The sequence below is a fragment of the Camelus ferus genome, chromosome 13 (genome assembly GCF_009834535.1).
Source record: "Camelus ferus isolate YT-003-E chromosome 13, BCGSAC_Cfer_1.0, whole genome shotgun sequence".
NCBI lineage: Eukaryota > Metazoa > Chordata > Mammalia > Artiodactyla > Camelidae > Camelus > Camelus ferus.
In genome coordinates this window covers 29,191,127-29,199,550 of record NC_045708.1, presented here as the reverse complement: position 1 = coordinate 29,199,550, position 8,424 = coordinate 29,191,127, and positions in this window count along the sequence as shown.

The window sequence follows — 8,424 nt, the reverse complement described above, 5'->3', positions numbered from 1 at the left end:
CGGTGCGCACGCAGAGGCGAGGGGCGGGGCGCGGTCGCAGGCCCTCCTCGGGGCGGAGCCTGGGTGTCGGGGCTCAGGGCCCCGAGTGCGCAGGCGTCGGGCGAGCGAGCTTTTCCACCCGTGCGGCCGGCTGCTCCGGCTCATCCTCCCTTCGCTGCTGGGCAGATCATGGCGTTCCTGCCTTGCAGTCTTTGTCGTAGCCGGTGGTGCAGGCTTCCTTGCTTGAGGGGGAGGACGCCATGTTTTGACTCACAGCTGGCAAATCCATCCCTGGCTCCAGGCCCGGTCCCCAATAGCCTTCTGGAGGAGATCCATCACACCGTGTCTCTGAACTGTCTGACCCTGTGAGCAAGGCGGTGTGACCCCAACTCATCTCTCCCTCTGTGCCCTCTGAACCAAGGGATGCCGGCACTGTCATCCCCTGCCCCTTCCCCATAACAGGCAAGGCCAGGCGAGCGGCTGCGCGCTGGCTCCTTCCTCATCTGATGGGAATAAGAGTGAGTAAGGCAGAAAGAAAAGCTGCCGAGAAGGCCCTGAGGCCCAGGAGAGCCTCGCCTAGCTGAGTTGGAGGCCAGTGTAGCCTCATTGGAGAGAGTCAAAGGAAGAGAGATCAACAGGAGATCTGGCTGGAGAGGGCAGCGTGGCCATACCACGCAGAGCATGAAAGATCAAGGATTCTCTTTCCCTTAGCGGCAGTGGGAAGCCCTAGAAAAAAAATTTGAGGAGGGGGTTTTGCTCTGTTTTGAATGGTGAATACATGCACGTAGTTATTTTTTTCTCCAAACACTATACAAAGATACCCTTGAAAAGTAAGTCTCTCACCTCTGTACCCCAGTGTTCTTATTTTCTTCCATAGAAGCAGTTTGTCCCAAGTTCTTGTATACCTTCACTGAAGGATTTAAAGAAAAGGTGTGACGTGATCAGATCTGTATTTCAACCAAACGGATTCCAGGAAACCAGTTTAGGAGGCTTCTGCAGTGGCCCCAAAGAGAGGCTTCTGGCATCTTCCAAATCTGAATCACCACTGCTTCTTCTCTGCCAGGCTGCACTCAGCTGCAAATCTAAAACATGCTTGGGATGCGTTTGAAGGTGCTTTCCAGACACACTTCTCTCAAGAAGCATTTGGTGTTTACCAAAGTGCCTGGGACACAAAAGACACTGAGAACATACTTGCCAAAGTCACGAAGGTGCTGTAGAAGATATAAAAATGAGCCACTCGCTCGGCCACTCTTCTGGATAGCCACTTGACCCTTTCCTCTCCTTCCACAAACCTCTACTCTCTCTCAACTAATGGGCTTGCTTTTTATGTCACTGAGAAAATAAAAGCCATCAAGAGAACTTGAGCTCCCACAATCATATCCATCAGCCTCCTTTCATCTAGGCACACCAGCTCTGCCTTGTGTCCTGTACCGTGGACAAACTGTCCCCGCTCCTAGAGGTCAGCCTCTCCTCATGACTTCAAGTGTCATATCCTCCCATCAGCTCAAGAATGTCCGTCTTGTAGCTCTCCCCTCCTGCATTATCGATTTTTCCCTCTCTTCCTAAATCTTTTCCACTAGCACGACGCAGGTTCTCCCACCTGAAAGCAGAACCCCTCTCCTGACTCAACATAATTCTCTGGCTACGCCTCCATTTCTCTGTGCCCCTTTTCAACACAGCGCCTAGAAAATGTTGTTTGTACTTGCTGTCTCCAATTTCTTCCCTCGCTCTTGAACTCATTCTGTCAGGCTGTTGCTCATGTACTTCTCCTGAAACTGCTCTTGTCGAAAATTAACTTCTGTGTTCCCAGACCTCTTCTCTATATACCAGACTTGCAAGTCCCCGATAAGGACACCAGTGTGGCTGTAGGTGCCCGGTGTGAGTGTACGTGTGTGCATTTGCATATTGGGGCTGCTCCTGTCACCCACCTTGAGCTTACAGACTCCCTGTGGACCTCTGGGTGTAACCATACTGCCCTCAGATCCTGCCCCTAACTCGCTGCTTCCCTGACAGTATTCGGCACAGCTGGTTGCTGCTTCTTTAAAGTGTGTTCTTTACTTGGTTTCTAGGAAACCACTGTCTCAGTTTTTTTCCTATTTCATAGGCCTCTCCTGGGTCTTTTTCCATCAATCCTTTCCTCTTCCTGACCTGTACACGTTGGTACATACGCCTCCAGGCTCAGAAAATTCCGTGTCTATGTGTAATCATTCTCGAGATGATCTCATTCAGGCTTTAAATACCAGACTTTAAAGACTAGACTTTAAATGCCATCTATATCCTGATGACTCCCAAGTTTATATTTCCAGCCTGGACCTCTCTCCTTATCTCCAAGTTTGGGGCCCTTCTAAGCACAAGGTCCTGAAGTTGGCCCCACGCATAGGTACAGAAGAGCCCAGGCACCTTGTCTTGGGGTGGGGCAATCCTGCGATGCTGTTCAGGCTCCAGGGCTCCCCCCAGGATCAGGCTGAGGTTAGACTCAGCTAAACCAGGAACTGCAGACTTTCCATAAAGGGCCAGATAGTCAATGTTTTAGGCTTTGTGGGCCACATGGCCTTGGTCACAGCTACTCAACTCGGTCGTCATAGCGCAAAACTGGCCATAGATAATACATTCACAAAATGAGCGTGACTGCGTTTCAGTCCAACAGTTCTTCATTTACAGAAATACAGATTTGGGCTGAAGACCAGTTTGCCAGTCCCTAAGCAAAACACACCTCCTGTCCAGATTCTTCCCTGCCCTATCCTGCCTCCCTCACTCCCTTACAGGCTTCTCTCAAGAACATTCCTCAATTATTCAGTTATACAAGAACCCCATCTCAGACTTTGTTCCTAGGGAACCCAGCCTAAGACAGCCTGCCTCCTACAGATTCCTCCTGGAGTGCCCCCTCTGACCCTGAGATACTTCTCAGGGTGCTGAAATTGCCTGTGACTTACTCATCTGTCTCCTCCACGCCAGACTGAGATCTCTTTGAGACTACCTAACCTTTCTGTGCCTCAGTTCTCCTTTATCAGGTACAGTCTTATTCACCTTTTAATAACCAGGATCCAGCATATTTAATTCCCGCGACTGCCCTGTGATGCACAGGCCACCATTATTGCTACATTACATGTGACGAAGCCAAGACTGAGGAGTATGCACGCCCGCCCAAGAGCACATGTGAAGGTTGATTTTGCATCCTCTGTCCATTTTGCCCCCTTCATTCTACCCATCACCAAAGCTTGCTGTTTTTTAGCCAAGGCTCCTTTGATTTTTTTCACTGTCACATCAGCATGCTGTCATCCTAGCCTGGCATTCTGATGGATTGTCTGGGAGAGAAATGGGGTAGTAGAGAGCCTGCAACTATTGACTTAATTTTTTTTTCCACCAGATTGGGGCTATTTATTCTAAAATAAATTTTACTTAAATGGTACAAAATTCCAAAGGTAAAAAGGAATACACTGTAACAGCCTTCTTCCCATCCCTATTCCCTGGCCACCTAGTTTACCTCTCTGAGGCAACCACTATTGCCTGTTTCTTGTTTATCTTTTAAGAGACACTCTATGCAAATGTCTATATCCTTCCTTTTTTCTTTTTTTTAGAGAACTTTTTTGTCCAAATTTTTTTTTTTTTAATTTTGGTGGGAGAAGGAAGTAATTAGCCTTATTTATTTTAATGAGGTACTGGGGATTGAACCCAGGACCTCATGCATGCTGAGCACATACTCTACCATTGAGCTACACTCTTCCCCCAAACCCCCCGCTCTATATCCTTTCTGATTGGCTGGATATTATTTTCGTATGAATGTGTTGTGTTGGATTTTCCTCTCTTGAGCTATCTTTCTTTAATGACGTGATCTGGTGAATTAGTTGGTTATACCCTCACCTTGTTGATGAAAGGATTTAAGGGCGTGTGTGTGTGTAAACTAGAGAAAAATGAGGCAAAGGAAAAATAAGAGTAGGAACCCTTTCTCTTCAATGATATTCCATTGTCTTCAGGATAAAATCAAACCCACACTTTGATTCATGGGGCTATGCGCAAACTGGCCTCAGTTTACCCCTCTAGCCACATGACCCGTCCCATGCTCTGGCCACACTGGACTCTTCCAGTTCCCTGAACGTGTCATTTGTCCTTTCTCACATCTGGATCTTCACATAGAAACTGCGGCTGGAATATGCTCTTTGTCTTACTAAAGTCACATTTCAGCTTGGACTTCACATCCCCAAGCACCTCTTCTGGACAGCCTCCTGCCCTCGAGCTGGGGTTAGTTAGTCTTTCTCCCCCATCCTTCTGTTGCTGCCTAGGTTCCCCCAGGCATAGCGCTTACAGACCACGTTTTAACATTCGTTTCTTTGTCCAGACCTCCCACCTGTCATGTCTATAAGCTCCGTGAGGTCTGGGACCTTTTTATCTGATTGACTATTGTATATGCTCAGTGCCTACCTGGTTCTAGCACATAGCAGGCATTTGGTAAATATTTGTTCCACAGATAAATGAGTCCAGAAATCAGATTTGATCCCCAATCCTGTACTCTTTCTAGAGGCGAGTCATAAATTTGACTTTTAACTTTCCAGCACCATAGCTGAAGCACGTCAGGATGATTAAATAGAAAACCAGGAGAAATATCACTTCCTCAAATAACTCTTCACTGGCTCCCCTATGTCCCCCTACTGGCAGCCCTAAGTGCCCCCCTCATTATTTTTCTTATAAGCATTTGTCAAACTGTAATGATTGATGGGGTAATTGGTTATTTGATGTCTGTGTTCCCTACCAGACTGTATTCCATTTATGAGTGTATTCCCAGCACGTCTCATATTGCCTGCATGTAGGAGGTGCTCAGTAAATGTTTACTGAATGAATTAGAAGGGCCATTATTCCCGCTACTGAGATCAGAAATCAATTTCTCCTGCGAGTCTTCACAGCGAGGACATAGGACATCATGTGAAAGTGGATGGTCTCAGTAACACCCACACAGCAGACATGCAGGCCACAGTCACAGGGCCGTTCCTTATAATAATTCTCAATAAAGGTTGTTGGCAGTGTCACAAAGTACAGTTCAGGCAAAGGGACTCTGCAGAGGGCCAATAGGGTGCCCACAGTATGCAGTGGCGGGGAGAAGCCATCTGAAGGCCTGGATTATTCAGGAGCAAATGACAAAGCATCTTCTGGCTTTCCTCTGTGAAAGCTGTTCTCCATATAGGTGTACACTAGTGTTCAGAGCCGTGTTGTTCACAATGGCCAAAAGGTGTAAAGAACCTAAGTGTCCATGAACAAATGAATATGTAAACAAATTATGAGATACACATACAAAGGAGTATTATTCAACCATGAAAAATAAATGAAATTTTTATACATACTAAAAAAAAAGAAAGAAAGAAAATTGTTCTCTAACCTGAATGCTGGGTAGATTTTGAGGGGCAGTGAATTCAGTATTACACTCTTCTGACAGATACGTGGACTGAAGCTATTCTGAGCATCAAGTTAAATTCAAAGGCTTTCAATAGTCAGTTGAGCTCAGGGGGTAAAATTCGTATCCACGTCAGGATGAATTGATGTCCTTCACAGAGAACATGATGGGGTGTCAGAATTATCTGACAGAGACATCTGTCTTATGTTGGGCATGTAATAATATGTATCACTATCATATGACCATTGGGTATAATCATACACTGGTACCTCATTAACACATTTAGGGGGAAAATGCAGTAAAAGAGAAAGAAGAAAACACCTTGCAGAAAGATGTTATTATGTAAGCATAATAATCAATTTTTAGTTGACAAATATACCATAGCTAACATCACCATATATCCCAGATTTGAGGGGACAGTTTTGATTTCTTGGAACTTTATTATTTTTGATAAAGGTAATGTGTTACATGCAGAACTAAATGTCCTTTTGTTGTTAAACTATTGTAAGACTTTTACTGCAAATAAGTGGGCAGATGAAGAAATGAATGCTTTTTCAGATCATATGTTTAGATTTTGAGGTTCAGAAAACCTGGAGAACAGGACTTGCTGCCAGTATCCCCACCTGCGAGACCCCTCCCAGCCTCTCGTGCTAGGTGAGTACCTCTCCTCTGATCCCCAAGCCGGCTCTTTATTCATCTGTCCCAGAATTTACCACATTAGATTGAGATTATCTGGGTTTGCTTCTCTCTAGATTGAAAAAACTCTTTTTAGTTCCAGTAACTGCAGGAAGGGATGGTGAAACCCCCGCAATCTTCCCTAAGCCCTCCAGAACCAGCTCCATTGTATAATCTACCTAAAAACTGGGCTCATGACACAAACAGAGCTTCAGGACAAGCTCCCAACCTTGCTTCCGACTGAAGCATGGCCCCTACACCCTTCCAGGATCAAAACTCTAAGGCAGAGCCTTCTGTCCACAGTGCCTGACACACTGCTTGGCACATGGCAGGCCCTCAGTAAATATTTGATGCATTAAGATTGTGAAATGACCTCATGACTTTTAACTTCATTGTGGTCTGGCTTTTTTTCCACCAAGGCAAAAGAGCTTTCTAGCAGTGGGTGACCTTTCTTTCAGCAGGTGGCAAGACACCATGAAAGCAATCCTTACATCATTCCAGTTCAGTAATCCATGAGTAGTGACTGTGTCCATCCAGGAGGTGTTTCCCCAGGGTGATTTGGGGGCTGAGACTCACTAAGGGGTATGTCAATATAGGTTCTCTTACTGGACATCTAGTGTATTGAGTGAACCACAGAGTTGAGCAACCTAACCAAGCGACATAGAGTAGATGGATGCCAGGACATTGAGATGTTTAGAGAGATTTGTATCCTGGAAGCACTCATAATATGTGTATAAATTCAATAGTTGTAATTTCAAACTCTGGGGTCAGGCTCCAGACATCTGTATCTCAGATCTCTCTCCGAGATCTGTGTCTCCAAGAAGGACTTGCACTCCTGCCATTCATGCCACGATCACTTGAAAGACAACTTCTAAACCTGGAGGAAAATCGGGGTTACTCATACAGGATACCCAGCATCTCTCAGGTTTACATAATTAGCACTTCAATTCCTGTCGCACATGATGAGCACTTTTAAAAATGATTCAACCTTTTAAAATACCTGCACTCAACATTTATTTAACTAGTCTAAGCTCGAGGGGATATGCAAAGGACACCCACCTGTTTGTGGGTTTAAATAACTGGAAAGATTAACAAGGGTGACATGGTAGAGGGTGGTGTTATTCTGGAGAAAGAGGTTTAGGGCTTTTTTTGTTTTAAAAAAATTTACTCATATTTTGTAAACTTTTTTTGAAGTGTGACCTACTTACAAAAAAGTGTAAAAACCGTAAGTGTACAACCTAATGAATTTTTACATTTGACCACACCCATGGAACTAGCACCCAGGTCAGGAAACACAATATTACCAAGCACCCCAGAAAGGCCTCCTGTTCCCCTCCAGTAACCACATCCCCAGGTATAACCACTACCCTGACTTCTAACACCATAGATTAGTTTTCTCAGGGTTCTTTTTTAAAGCTAAACTGGGAATAATACAGTCATCTATTAAAGCTTTTCATTTTTCAAAAATCTTAAGACCCACAACACTTCATTTGGCTCCTTTAAATTGCACCTGCCTCCCCTCTCCCTCCCCCATGCCAGATCCTCTGCCTTTTTAGGCAAACAAATCATCTTCCTCAGATTCTCACTATGCAAAGCAAAGAGCTGGCAAAATGGACATCTGTTTCAGCCATTCATTTATGGAGCATTTATCGGTGTCTCCCATGTCCCAGGCACCAGGGTTACAAAGACATTTACAATACTGAGGTCGGTACAGAATTGGGAGAAAGTGGTGGGATGCCTTGGAAGCCCCCAGGAGGGGCACCTAACCCAGCCTGGTGACGAAAAGAAGCTTCCCAGAATAGTGTCTCCAAGGCTGGGCAGGTGCCAACACAGGGGAAAGGGAGGCCAGGCTGGAGGATGGCGAGGGTGCGGAGAAGAGAAGATGGGGGGAGGGAGATTCACGTGCTGAGTCACAGAGATAGGAGGGGCTTGTCCATTTAGGAAACTGCAAACAGTTTCTTCTGTATGAAGAAAGACCACAGCGGTGAGAAGGCTTCTGGGTTAAGACAGTAGCTTGATCAGGTACACCCAACTTTCCCTCCCCACTGCAACCTCATTCAAACTACAGTAAAGTATATTTTTTTAATATACATGAATCCATACAAAGGCGGGGAGAGGTGACAGGAGGAAACATTTTGGAAGCAAGAAATTAGTTGGATGAATGAAAACTGAGCAACCTTAGCCAAGACAAAATCCAAGCCAGCAGGGGGGAAACTGAGAACCAAGTTGGTTTACACTGAGGGCACTAGGGGTTATTACAAGAATTAGACCTTGCACAACCTGTTCCCTCTAGGGTGAGCCCAGCCTGCTTTTCTTGCCTTCCCGTCCCTGAGCTGGCCTCAGGTCTGCACTTTGCCCCGAAGTCTCCCTCTCTCTGGAATAACTCA